This window comes from Euphorbia lathyris, chromosome 8 (genome assembly GCF_963576675.1).
Source record: "Euphorbia lathyris chromosome 8, ddEupLath1.1, whole genome shotgun sequence".
Lineage (NCBI taxonomy): Eukaryota > Viridiplantae > Streptophyta > Magnoliopsida > Malpighiales > Euphorbiaceae > Euphorbia > Euphorbia lathyris.
Genome location: NC_088917.1, coordinates 82,623,546 through 82,637,947, shown reverse-complemented (window position 1 = coordinate 82,637,947; position 14,402 = coordinate 82,623,546). Strand labels below are relative to the sequence as shown.

Here is a 14,402-nt window from a genome sequence, read left to right as displayed (position 1 = left end):
CAGAAGAACGCTCAAGGAGGACAAGAAGCAGTCAAGAGATGGGGAGACAAGTCCCTGTCGCGACTGAGATTTTCATAATCTCAGTCGCAACTTACGAAAGCCGTCACGAAAAAGAACGGAATCTTCAACTCGCCCCTGCACCCCTTGTCGCGACTGAGATTTTCAGAATCTCAGTCGCGACAGCGAAGCATTCTGCACATATTTCACATGTTTTAATCCGAGAAACGCGTCTATTCGTTTGGATAAAAGCGACCCTTCACCAACGGACACGACCCATCATTTACAACCCTTCAACAACTATAAATAAGTGATCCATTTCAGAAATTAATGTTGTTGGTTAAGTTAGAAAAGTTAGAGAAGAGAGTTATTATGTTGAGTTTCTGATTCAGAAAAGAATCAGAAAGTTAGATTTCATTTCTGTAAACAAACTTGATGTACACAAGTTGTTATTAGATTAGTTATAAACACAGTATTAGTTTAGTTTCAAAGGTTGATCAGAGACAAGTTTTCATTCTGGTAGCGGACTAACCAGTCTCTATTCCGAAGATTCAGCGAGAAGAATTAACGGCTGAAGCGCACAGGGTCCGACAAACCTACAGAGTTTGAGGGAAAGATTGACAATCCGGACCTCAAAGTTTTCGTCGCAATGCTTTCCATGTTTCTACTTCTCTGTTAACTTGTGAAGATTCACATTTCATTAATGATATATTTATTTTATTCAATACATTCTTTCTGTTGTTATTTTGATATTGTTCTGACAAAATCAAAATGATAAATTGGTGTTTTTATTAAAACGTTCTATTCCATCTTATTCTTATAAGAACTTTGTTGAACACTTGACAGAATTAGTTTTTACGGATGATATGATCGCTGATCGCGGCTTATCGGATATAAAATACTAATCTGATTAAGGTAGAAATCTGCTCCAACCAGAGAGATTTCTACGGTTCAAAGCCATTTAATTGAATAAATTCCTATATTATTACATGTCCATAATCTTACCAAAGTTAAAGTTGTTTTCTTTGCTTTATGAAAATAAGTTTTATACCTTCTATTTATTCCAATTACGGAAGTATCTGTCTTATAATCAAAATCTCAAGACGGAATTGTTCTCTAAACCCAATATAATATTCTTATCTAATCCTAATTTACCCGAACCAATTCAATCAATTAAACGATTTTCTTTTGTTAAACCTAAACACGTGAATAAAACTGAATCAAATAAGGTTTTAGTTAAAAAGCGTTCCCTGTGGGTTCGATATCTTTTATTACTACAAGCGTATACCATGCACTCGCGGAAATCGCTCAACAAGTTTTTGGCGCCGTTGCCGAGGAACGCCAAAAATTTTGACAAAATTTTAGATTTTTCGTGTTTTATTTCGAATCTAGGTTTAAACATACTTATTTTAACTTTTATAATTTATTAATTTTAATTTACTAATTTATTTATTTTTCAAATTCTGTTTTGTAGGTAGTTTCGGTTCGTACAAGATTTCAGGTTCATGCGCATTTCTCGAAGTTCAGGCATTGTACCAGACCCTATAGACCCAGAAATTGAGAAAACCATTAGGAAGAACAAGAAAAACAAAAATAAGACTCCAGTAAAAACATTTACCGAGCCAGAAAAAATGGCAGATCCACCAACACTTATGGATTACGCTAGGCCAGGTGTGGCCGGTGTGACCAATAGTATCATTAGACCCAGAATCACAGCAAACCAATTTGAAATTAAGCCAGCTTTGCTTAATATGTTGCAAAATAATGTAACATTTTACGGGTTACCTAACGAAAATCCTAACACCCATTTAACAAATTTCCTTGAAATTTGTGACACTTTTAAAATCCCAGATGGGACTGCAGAAGCAATCAAACTTCGCCTTTTTCCTTTCACTTTGAAGGATAGAGCCAAAGAATGGTTAACTTCTATGCCAGCCGTAACTTTTGCCACTTGGGAACAATTAGCCCAAGCATTTTTATCAAAATATTTTCCTTTAGCAAAAACCGCAAGAGTCATAAAGGAGTTAACATCTTTTTCTCAAAATGATAATAAGACTCTTTATGAAACTTGGTAACGTTTTAAAGAACTTCAACGTTTATGCCCACACCACCAATTACCCGCTGAACTTTTAATGCAAACATTTTACAATGGACTAAATCCTACAACTAGGGGTTCATTAGATGCTATGTCGGGGGGGCTATTTATGAAGAAAACATCAGCCTAAGCAAGAGAACTTTTGGAGGAAATGGCAATCAACAGCAGTATGTGGCCCGCGGAACGTGGACATATACCGGTGGCAAAACCATCATCCTCAACCACACCATCAGTTAAAGGTATAGTGGAACTTGATCCAGTCGCGATGTTACAAGCCCAATTTTCTACCTTATCGCACAAAATTGAAAGGTTTATGGCACCGTGTGATTCTAATGGTAATCCGATCCAAACGGATGTGGATTACGAAAACATGAGTGAGGTCGAACAGGTAAATTTTGTCCAAGGGCAAAACCAAACTAATAATCCTTATTCTAATACTTCTAATTCTGGATGGAGGAATCATCCTAACTTTAACTGGAAAGATAACAATAACAATAATGCAAGTGCTAATCAAAAATCGTACCACTAAAATCGACAAGTTTATAGATACTATCAGTGGAAAAATAAGTAATCACGACGATGGTTTTAAACGGATCGAAAATAAATTCGATCAGCTTATTAAAAACCACTCATCTAGCATCCATAATTTGGAGGTTCAAATTGGTCAACTTGCTAAATCAATTCCATCCTGAAAAGAGGGAAGTCTTCCCAGCCATACGGAAGAAAATCCGAAAGAGCAGGTAAAGGCTATCACTATTCGTTCAGGGAAAAATTATCAAGGGCCAGAAATGCCCATAGATGCAACATTACCAGGAACTGATTTGCCAAAGTCCAAAGAAGATATCTTAAACACAAATAGTTCACCATTCGACACAAGTACCAAAACTTTTGTACCCAAACCACCTTTTCCGCACAAAGTCCGAAATAAGGACTATGACAAACAACTTCTAACGTTTTTGGATAAACTTAAAAATTTGCACATCAATTTAACGTTTATGGATGCAATCACACAAATTCCTAACTATAGTAAGTTTTTAAAAGATTTAATTTGAAAGAAAATCAGTTGGGAAGGCATTTCATCCATTTCGTTAACTAAAGATTGTAGTTCAACCGTGTCAAGTAATTTGCCCACTAAACTCAAAGATCCCGGATGTTTTACTATTCCGTGTAAGTTGGGAGACATTGAATTCCCAAGTTGTCTTTGTGATTTAGGAGCAAGTATAAACTTAATGCCGTTATCTATTTTTAACAAGTTAGGTTTAGAAGAAGATATCAAACGTACTAATATGGTTTTGCAATTAGCGGATCAAACCACTAAGAGACCATATGGTATAATTGAAGATGTTTTAGTCAAAGTCGATAAATTTATTTTTCCTACCGATTTTGTTATATTAGACTTTGCATATGATGTAAATTGCCCTTTAATTTTCGGTAGACCGTTTATGAACACGGGACGAGCTCTAGTAGATGTGTCGGAAGGGAAAGTAGTTTTAAGGATAGGAGAATATAAGATCGAGTTTAATATGAACAAAGCGATGAAATACCCTATGGAGGAATTCGCTTGTATGAAACTTGATTTAGTCGAGGAATGTGTCAATGACGTTATTCAGAGTGAAGAAATAATTGAACCTATAATAGGTGAGGAATTAGAAGATAAGGACCCAGAGCCTTTGATTCGAGAAGATGGACCAGTTCCGCCTTCAATTGTAATACCCCCTAAATTAGAACTTAAAGAGTTACCCAGTCATTTGAGGTACGCTTTCTTAGGCGAAGGCGATTCTCTACCTATAATTATTTCTAACAAATTAACAAATGATCAAGAAGAAAAATTGAAAGAAGTTGTTAGAAATAGGATAGGAAGTATGTGATGGCAAATTTCAGACTTAAAAGGAATTAATCCTAGTATCGTAATGCACAGAATTCACTTAGAAGAGGATAAGCCACCTAAAGCGGATAGGCAAAGACGCTTAAATCCGAACATGAAAGAAGTAGTAAAAAATGAGATTACTAAACTTCTCGACAATGGAATTATTTATCCGATTTCGGATAGTGAATGGGTTAGTCCAATCCATTGTGTACCTAAAAAAGGAGGCATAACTGTTGTAAGAAATAATGAAGGTGAACTGATACCTACACGAACCACCACCGGTTGGAGGGTTTGTATAGACTATAGGAACCTAAACAAAGCAACTAGGAAAGATCATTTTCCTCTACTTTTCATTGATCAAATGATCGAAAGGATAGCCGGTCATGCATTTTACTGTTTCCTAGACGGTTATTCCGGATTCTTTCAAATTTACATTTACCCGGATGACCAAGATAAAACAACCTTCACGTGTCCTTACGGAACATTTGCATATAGGAGAATGCCTTTTGGTCTATGTAATGCACCAGCAACATTTCAACGATGTATGACAGCAATATTTAATGACTTCATTGAAGATATAATGGAAGTTTTCATGGATGATTTTTCAGTTTATGGAGATTCTTTCGATGCATGTTTACAGAACTTAGATAAAGTATTGTCTAGATATGAAGAAACGAATTTAGTATTAAATTGGGAAAAATGTCGTTTCATGGTAGACGAAGGAATTGTTTTAGGTCATAAGATATCTGAAAAAGGTTTAGAAGTGGACAGAGCAAAGACTTCAGTTATAGAAAAATTACCCCCACCAACCACTGTTAAGGGAGTAAGATCATTTTTAGGTCATGCAGGTTTTTACAGAAGGTTTATAAAGAACTTTTTTGTAATCTCCAAACCACTTACTAATTTGCTTATGAAAGATTCAACTTTTGATTTTAATGAGGATTGTTTACAAGCTTTCAATACCTTGAAAACGACTTTAGTCAGTACACCTATAATATCGAAACCCGATTGGAATCTACCTTTCGAAATTATGTGCGATGCGAGTGACTTAGCTGTAGGATGTGTATTAGGTCAAAGGAAGGATAAGAAACTTCATGTTATATATTATGCGAGTCACACATTGTCAGGTGCACAGTTAAATTACACCACAACTGAAAAAGAAATGTTAGCAGTAGTTTTTGCATGTGATAAGTTTCGATCTTACTTGTTAGGATCTAAAGTTATCATTTATACAGTTCATGCAGCTTTACGATATTTATTTGCTAAGAAAGATGCAAAACCGCGTCTTATTAGATGGGTTTTATTATTGCAAGAATTTGACATAGAGATTAAAGATAAAAAGGGAGTTGAAAACCTTATCGCCGACCATCTATCAAGACTTGAGGATGAAAACGGTCCCATCGGTGAAACATTAGGCATTCGAGATGATTTCCCTGATGAACATCTCATGCAAGTACAAAGTGTCATAGCTCCATGGTATGCGGATATAGCCAATTACTTAGTTGCACATGTTGTGCCAGATGGATTGAATCCTCAGCAAAAGAAGAAATTCTTTTCAGAGGTTAAGAGATATTTTTGGGAAGATCCATTTCTGTTCAAAACATGCGGCGATGGAATACTTAGGAGATGTGTTAGTGAGTTTGAATATGACTATAATGTTGGAATGTCATGCTAGCGCTTACGGAGGTCATAATAGCGTAAGCAAAACAGCAGCTAGAATACTTGAATGCGGATTCTTTTGGCCTACTTTGTTTAAAGATGTCCGTTCATTTATTGTCCGCTGTGATAAATGTCAAAGAACCGGGAATATAGGTAGGAAAGATGAGATGCCTCTCACGAACATGTTGGAAGTTGAAATCTTCGACGTATGGGGGATCGATTTCATGGGTCCTTTTCCTACTTCTTTTGGGAAAAATTATATATTAGTAGCAGTAGATTATGTTTCAAAGTGGGTTGAAGCAATTGCAACCCCGATAAATGATTCTAAAGTAGTTTTTAAGTTTATAAATGCAATATTCTGTCGATTTGGAGTTCCTAGAGTTATGATAAGCGACGGTGGTACTCATTTCGTAAATAGAAGTTTTGAGCTACTTATGAAAAAATACGGAGTACACCGCCGTATATCTACGCCGTACCATCCTCAAACGAATGGTCAAGCGGAAATTTCAAATAGAGAACTCAAATGGATACTTGAGAAAACAGTTTCGTCTTCTAGAAGAGACTGGGCACATAAACTTAACAATGCATTATGGGCATACCGTACTGCATTTAAAACACCTATTGGAATGACACCTTATAGATTAGTCTATGGTAAAGCTTGTCATTTGCCGGTTGAGTTAGAACATAAAGCATATTGGGCTATAAAAACCCTTAATTATGATTTGCAACGCGCAGGGAAAAAGCGTTTGTTCGACTTAAACGAGTTGGATGAATTACGCCATTTGTCCTACGAAAATGCAAGAATTTATAAGGAAAAAGTTAAAAAGTGGCATGATGCCAAAATCAAAATTAAAAACTTTAATGTTGGGGATAAAGTCTTACTTTTTAATTCGAGATTAAAGTTATTTCCAGGTAAGCTAAAATCTAGATGGACTGGACCATTTTTGGTTGTTAAAACATTTGATTACGGAACTTTGGAGCTAGAAAAGTCCAATGGCGATCGATTTAAGGTCAATGGAAATCGTTGCAAGATTTATTTCGACGGAGCTCCAATTCAAGCAATTGGATCCGTGGACTACTTCTATGAAAAATAATTTATTTAGTTTTCATGTTTTTAATTTATAGTTTTTCTTATTTTATGTTCGTAATTTTTATTTATTTTTTTCTTTTTTAATTAATTTATTTTTATTTTTATTTTATTTTTATTTTTAATTTTTAATTTTATTTACTTTAATTTTTATTTTTATTTTTATTTTGTGTACAAAAAAGTTTTGTCAACATTAAAATTTTAATCTAGTCATGTTTTGAAAATGATTTCATTAAGTGTTAAGTGTTATTGAGAAATTAAATATGCAGAAATCTCAGTCGAGATTTTCCATGTTTCCGGATTTAAAAATCTCAGTTGAGATTCCGAAAATCTCAGTTGAGATTTTCTGTCTTTTCCAATTTGAAATAACTGTAAGGGATTATAGCCATCTGATTTTAAAATTTCTGTCAGTTGAATAGAAGAGGTATCACTTTTGCATCTTTTCTTTTTAACAAACACAACCTTTCACTTACATGTCTTATATATTCCTGTAGGATCAGACTTATTCCATTTTCATTTCATCTTTCTGAATTTCCTTCTCAAATTCTCAATCCTACAGACTTCATTTTCTTCTCTCTCACAGACATTACTAAGTCTTTGAAAAATGTTCGAAAACACACTTCTGCTCAAAGCGAAAAAATTGATATTTCTGATCGTTATGGCGCATGGTTTCCAATCTATAATCATGACGAAGGGAAACGCTTTCTGCAGTTTAGATATGCTCAATTCTTTGGCATGATGTATATGGACGAGTTTCTGAACGAGGAACTCGGGATAAGCGAAGATGTAGATCGCTATCTGACTAATTTGGGATGGACCAAATTTGCTTCTATGAAATTTCCTATAATTGGGAATTGGGTTTTAGAGTTTTTATCCACCGTTCGATTCGTCAATAAGAGACGTGTTCATCTCAGTTTTCGTTGTGAGGGGCAGGTATTCACTTTTGGATATCCAGAACTTCATAATTGGTTTGGATTTCCACCCCGAGACACAACTCAACACCATCCTGGACGGGATATTACTTCTACAGACATATGGAGGATGTTAATAGGATTTTGGCGATTCAATCCACGTCTTGCCTTCAACAAATCCATAAATTCTAACTCCATGTTGTATCTACATAAATTCCTCTGCCATAGTCTTTTTTGTCGAGTCAGTAGCAATGTTGTGAAAGATACTGATCTTTATGTGTTAGGCGACGTTTTCCAAGGCAACTCAGTGAACTCCTCGAAGATTCTAATGGAGGGGTTAGTTGCTGCTTCCCGTTCGAAGAACCGGAAGATTGGGTTCGCCAATGTCATTTGTGGAATCATTCTAGGAGCCAAGGGAACCATTTCTGTCCCTTGGACTGATACGGAACCTTTCCCTATTCTTGACTACGAGTTCTTGGAGAACGAGGGGCTTGTCAAACGAGTTTTTCGTTCTGGTCCAACATTCCTTTCTGCACCAGAGAGGCAAGTCTTCATTCAAACGAAGATTAACAGGGCCAATGCACGTCATTTGTTAACTACTTAGGGATATAATTTGAGTTTCTGTTGTTTATTGTATATATGAGTGTTTATTTATGATTTAAGTTTTTATGAGTAAGATGATTTTATGTACATATATATGTTAAGGTATTGTTTATATTTTGTTTATAATTAATAAAAGTGAATTAATTCTTTATTTTATTTCTTAACCCTTGGTTTTTCCTTCAATTTAATGTTTCAGTTTTGTTTATCTCAGTTTCAGGGATTAATATTCACATTAATGTCACTTACTTATGAGAGGAATTGGTTTAGTCGTGTTAAAATTGTCAAAAACAGTCCCGTTTTTACCCAGAAATTTCAGAATCTCAGTTGAGATTCTGAAATCTCAGTTGAGACAGCAACAGGGCAACTTTCAGGAAAAATTCGACCCCCTTGCATAATTGCTGTCGCGACTGAGATTTTGAAAATCTCAGTCGCGACACGCGACTTTCAGGGACGGGATTAGGGGCGAATTTTGCATCTTTTCCTATTCCTACTCTAATTACTTACCTATTCATCCATCCTAATCAATACCTATTACTTACACCTATTTAAATCACCTATTTTTACACCAATCAATCATCTTTTCTCTTCCCAATACCAAGATTCACTCATCTTCCCCATAAATCTTTACCCTATTCATCTTCTTCTTCCCTAAATCACCACCATTATCTTTTACTCTTCCTTTCATCCTTTCATATTTTCTTCATCTCTTTCACCAAATTTCACAAACAAAATGCGTAGACAAAAGACCGTTGCTAACAAAACTAAGGCCACTGAAGTCAATCGATTACGGGTTCAATATGGAGCACCGTTCGATATTGCGAAGGAAGCCGAAGGACGCAAATTTCGCCGTTTTTCTAATAGCCTAGTTGAGTTCGTCGACATGCTTTTTCTTGACACCGACACGGTAAACACATTTTCTTTTACCGAACGTATTGATGAATATCTTGTTGAAACACCTTTCCACATGATTTTGATTTGACAAAATTATTTAAGTAAAATTAAACATATTCTAAACACACTAAGTTTAAATGCTTTGATTTATTACACTAATGTGTTTGTTCAATGTTGAGTTAAATTGTTTATAAGACATAAAGACTAAAAGGCTTAAAGCCCAATACGGAAGTCAAAGCCCAAGTCAAACAGATCAAGACCACTCGGCCCGTGTGTGCAAAACGCTGTCGTTGTGTACAAAACGCAGCTCAGCGAAAGAAGGATCAAGAAGATCTTCGTTGAACAACTTCGGAATGAAGCTGCTGAGTTGTATCGACAAGAAGTACAAGACAGCAGCTGAGCAAAAACAACTTCTAGACAAAGTATTTCTACTTTGGGTAGTTCAGAAGACACAGAAAGCTGTCTAGTTGACCTTACCATAAATGGACACTACAAGAAAAAACAGTTTACATACGACGTAATGTCGTCGGTAATAACAAGATTTTCGTAGGTAATATCGGTTACCGACGACATACAAACGAAACTCATGTCGTAGTCAGATTGCTTGTTGGGAAAATGGTTACCGACGACAAAATCATTGCCGTTTGCATTAGCGACGACATTGTCATTGGTAAGTTGTAAGTGACCAACCAAAAGAATTAACTGGTGTCGTTATTGGACACGACATATGTCATCGTTAAGTCGTCGCTAATATATATGTCGTCCGCATACTGTCGGAAATCTTCACGTGAATTTGGTACCAAATTAATTGGCGCGAAAAATAGGGACAACTTTATCGTCGATGGACAGTCGGTAAATAATATTTGGCACCAATTTGGGTAATTCGTTTGTAAGTCATCGGTAATTTAGGTGTTGCTATGTCGTTGCTAACATGTGTTGTCGGGAAATTGTTTGTATGTGGTGTCTAAATTCAATAATATGAAAGTCATTTGTAATATTGTCATTGGCAATAATAAATCATCAAATTTATATAATTTTTAAATACTTTTAAAACTAATAAATAATATCGCATACACCAAAATAATAAAAAATACTAATCAAGTCATCAAACTAATAAGATAATATATCCAAAATAATCACACAACATATCCAAAATTACTTTAATGTTCTAGAAAAAACGGACATATGCAGTCTAAGATTAATGTTCTCATAATTAATTGGCTAAAATCTTACACTATTCTACTTTAAAAATAAAATTCTTGTAGGCTAAAGTTCATATCCTAGAAACTTGGATCTCCCAGGTGCAAGAAGATCAAACCAGAGGCATGCAACACCTGCAAGTCCTTGAAATAGAGAGTATATAGTGAAAGGAATGCATATGCATTTCCAGATACACCATCTCCAAGCCCAGCTTTCTTAACTATTCCACTCTTCCATACCACTTCCCCTACTTCTATCGCCGCATCCCGAAATTCCCTATCATTTCTAAACACCTGCACAACCATCCCAGAGTTCTCATTCAACGCAAAATCAACGATGAACCAATCAAATATGATCAAATAGTGTGTTCAGTTACTTACTTCTGAAGCCTTGCAAAGGGTGATGGAGATGCCAGTGGCACCATGAGACCACTGCACCAATTTGTCCCTTTGATTTCCTTCACTCGACGGATAGTTTCCACTATGTGGGAACCTATTGCTCATCATGTACCTTAATGTTGCCTTAACATCATCTGCATCGTGATCCGAGACAGGGAAGGGAAGTAGAACTTGCAAGGTTCCAGCAAGGCCATTGCCTGCACCCTAGTACCTTGTTCCATATCATCTGTACATCAAGGGGCAAGCTGGAATATCAGATGCTCCTGCTCTCCCCCCAGCTAAAATCCAACTCTTCCATACATTAGTTCATATGACATTCCAAATCCACCTTCCTCTGGTCCTATTGGGAGGGCTCTGTCTTGTGCTACCTGCACAACATATAATATGTTAATTGCATTTTTCAAATAAGCAAAACTACAATCAACATAAGGCCACAGAACAACAATTGGGTTCCATAATAATCCAATCCAATAATTTAGAGCATGTAAAAAAAGGTAAAATCAAAATTTAGGTAAGTATAGAAGCCCAAAATATGAATTTTGATCATCACATGAAAATCTAAAGTTTAGAAACCACTTCAATTTCACTTCAATTTTTGTTGAAGTTTCAATGTTGTACATCACAACCCTACTGTAGAAACCATATTAAGTTGAGTTTATAAGTTTCCATTAAAAATAATATTGATAGAACATGAATATGTGATAAAATATGAATATGTGGAGTGCACATCTTCTGCAATTCATGCTTTAATATTGTTCAAGAAACTATATTGTTCAAGAAACCGAGCTCGTTCATTTTCTGCCAAACAGAGAGTTGTACGCGAGCAAAGTTCATGAACAGAATTTAACGATCTGTTCGTGAGCAAAGATCGTGAAAGCAGCTCATGGTCAGATAATTTTTTCTTAATGAACCGAGCTTGTACATGATATTAAGCTCTAACCGAGCTCGTCCATTTTCTGTTCAATTGAGAGTTGTTCGCATTATGAACCGATCTAACGAGTTGTTCATGAGCAAAGCTCTTGAACAAATAAACGAGCAACTCACAATTAGAATATTTTTCTCTCAATAAACCAAGCTCGTCAATTTTATACCGAACCGAGAGTTGTTCATGTCATGAACAGAATTAACAAGCTCTTCATGATCAAAGTTCTTGAACAAATAAACGAGCAGCTCACGATTAAATAATTTTTTTAATGAACTAAACTCGTCCATTTTTTGTTGAACCAAGAGTTGTTCGCAAGCAAAGTTAATGAACATAATTAACGACTTGTTTTTGAGCAAAACTCGTGAACAATAAACGGGCAGCTCACTGTCGGATCAATTTTCTAAATGAAACGAGTTTGTCCATTCTCTGTCGAACTCAGAGCTCTTCGCAAGCCAAGTTCATGAACAAAATTAACCAACTGCTCGTAAACAAAACTCGTGAACAAATAAACGAACTGCTCACGAACAACTCACGTTTTTCTTAATGAACTGAGCTCGAATAGACTATCAAGCTCAAACCGAACTCATCCATTTTCTACCGACCCAAACATAAACAAGCCAAAACTCAACTCGGCTCGATTACGGCCTAGTTTTCATTAAGATTAAGGTTAATTAGCATAATTAAATAATAATAATGTAAATACTTACCATCCCCCTTCAGAAGTTTGTACGTCTTCCAAGTATTTGACAACATTAGAAATAAACTTCTCAATCTCTTTCTTTCTATGACCAGGATATAGTTTCTTGAACAATATTAAAGCAACCAAGTTCCTAGCATCAATTTGGAAAAGGAACTTAAAGCAAACTTTAACCTCTATGCTTAACTCAATCTGTAAAACAACTTTACTTTGTAGTTGAGAGGTCAATCTAATCCCCAAAAAGTACATGGACTACCTATTGAGAAACTAAATGTACACATTGAGCAAGTTTAGAGACCAAAATAGGCAATTTATCCAACAAATTACCTTTGATAGGAAGTTGGGCAGCTTAAACAACATCAAGAACAGAGAAATAAGTCCAGAAAGAACAAGTACTTATAGTTCGGAAATGGATAAATGGAATTCTGAACTCATTTGCAATATCAGAAACAAATGCTAGAATTCCATCCATTATGATGCAGTTAACAGGAGGGCTACTTTCCAAAATGGTCCTTTTGAAAACTGGTCTAATAACCAAATCCATGGACTCCATTACATCTACCAATCGGACACCTAAAGAGTGATCTATAGGTAGAAATTCAGGTACGGTTTTGAGTTCAAAATCTGGATATTTCTGAAAACGGGTATGAAAATCTGTGAAACGGGTTAGAAGATCATAGTTATGAAGTGTGGTAATGAAGGTAACTTTAAGATTAGCAAGGCTTAGAATCTCAGCTAGTTTAAGCATGGAGTTTATATGGTCTTGGATTGGTAAAGGAAATATTACTACATGAGGAAGAAGATGAAGAAGAGCAGGCTCTTTCTCCATTTTTTTTTATTTGTTGCGTTGGGAATCTTATGTCCAACACTTGCACATTTATGTTAAGATTAAATGATTATATATTTTTGAGGTGTTAGAGAGAAGAGATGGTGGATAACAACTCTGTTTATTTTTTTATTCCAAAAAATTATAATGGTTGAAAATTACAGTAATAGATATCTAGGACTTGTAATTTGCATCCCTACCCTCAAAGATGTATTTATATGCTAGAAATAGGATATAATACTTTTAAAGTCTTTCCTAGTTTTGTTGACTAAGAAATCAATATTGTTCAAGAATGAGAATATACTTTGAATTAATACACAAGAATACAATTATATGATATCATACAGTAGAAAAGGATATACCTTGAATAGGAAATTGGCATAATAAGTCCAAAAAGAATAAGCACTAATTGTAGGAATGAAAGTTTAAAACCAGAGAGGCTTAAAAGTTCTGCCAGTTTAAGCATAGAATTCACATGGCTTTGTGCTGGGAAAAGGAAGATTATTAATACCTCCTCAAGATGTTTGGAAACATCAATTTGCTCCAGTTTTGCAAATTAAAATTCTTGTCCTCATCAATTTGCAATTGGCAAGGGGAAATGAAATAACATTAATTGACACTGACAGTACTATCTTGTTCAGGATATAGTTTCTTTCTATGACATCAAATATGACATGATTTCAGTCACTGATATGATACGTAGAGCAACCAAGTTCCTAGCATTACCACCATTGATCGTTGAAATGTTATACTGACCACACAAATAATTGCAACAATTATTGAGATACCTTTTGTGAATGAAGAACCAAAAATCTAGACATAAGCTAGTGAATAAATTGAAGAAGTTGATAAAAAGATATTATAGCAAAAGAAAGAAAATCTCATACAACTACCTGTTAGGGAAATCTGATCAAACATCATATCATGGAAGCACTGAAATTCTTGTGCAACTAGGCACACACACCATTGGCAAGTAGAAGTAGATAATTGTTTTTTGTATAGTTCGTAGGAAGAAAGCCAATAGGAGTCAATAAAAGCACATATAAGGAAAGAAGAGCACTTCAAGCCTCTGATTTTGGGAATCCAAAGAAAGAAAGCTGAACGTAGGTGTTCCAGCTAGTGAAAGCAACTAGGCACTAACCAATGAATCGATCCGCACACTTTATTCTATTGTTGAATCTGGGAATATACAATTGCTAACTGTAAACAATCACATGAATTGTTCCACCCATCTGAATGAGATGCA

At 35.3% G+C, this 14,402-nt stretch overlaps 1 non-coding gene and 1 pseudogene across 1 annotated transcript; both read right to left on the bottom strand.

Moving 5' to 3' along the window:
- Positions 1-2,006: 2,006 nt before the first annotated feature.
- On the bottom strand, positions 2,007-2,113 carry LOC136204423 (small nucleolar RNA R71). Its single transcript, XR_010675264.1, has one exon. It is a non-coding gene; the product is annotated as a small nucleolar RNA R71 (small nucleolar RNA).
- An 8,088-nt stretch (positions 2,114-10,201) lies between these two features.
- On the bottom strand, positions 10,202-13,660 carry LOC136202632 (lanC-like protein GCL1; annotated as a pseudogene).
- Positions 13,661-14,402: the final 742 nt, after the last annotated feature.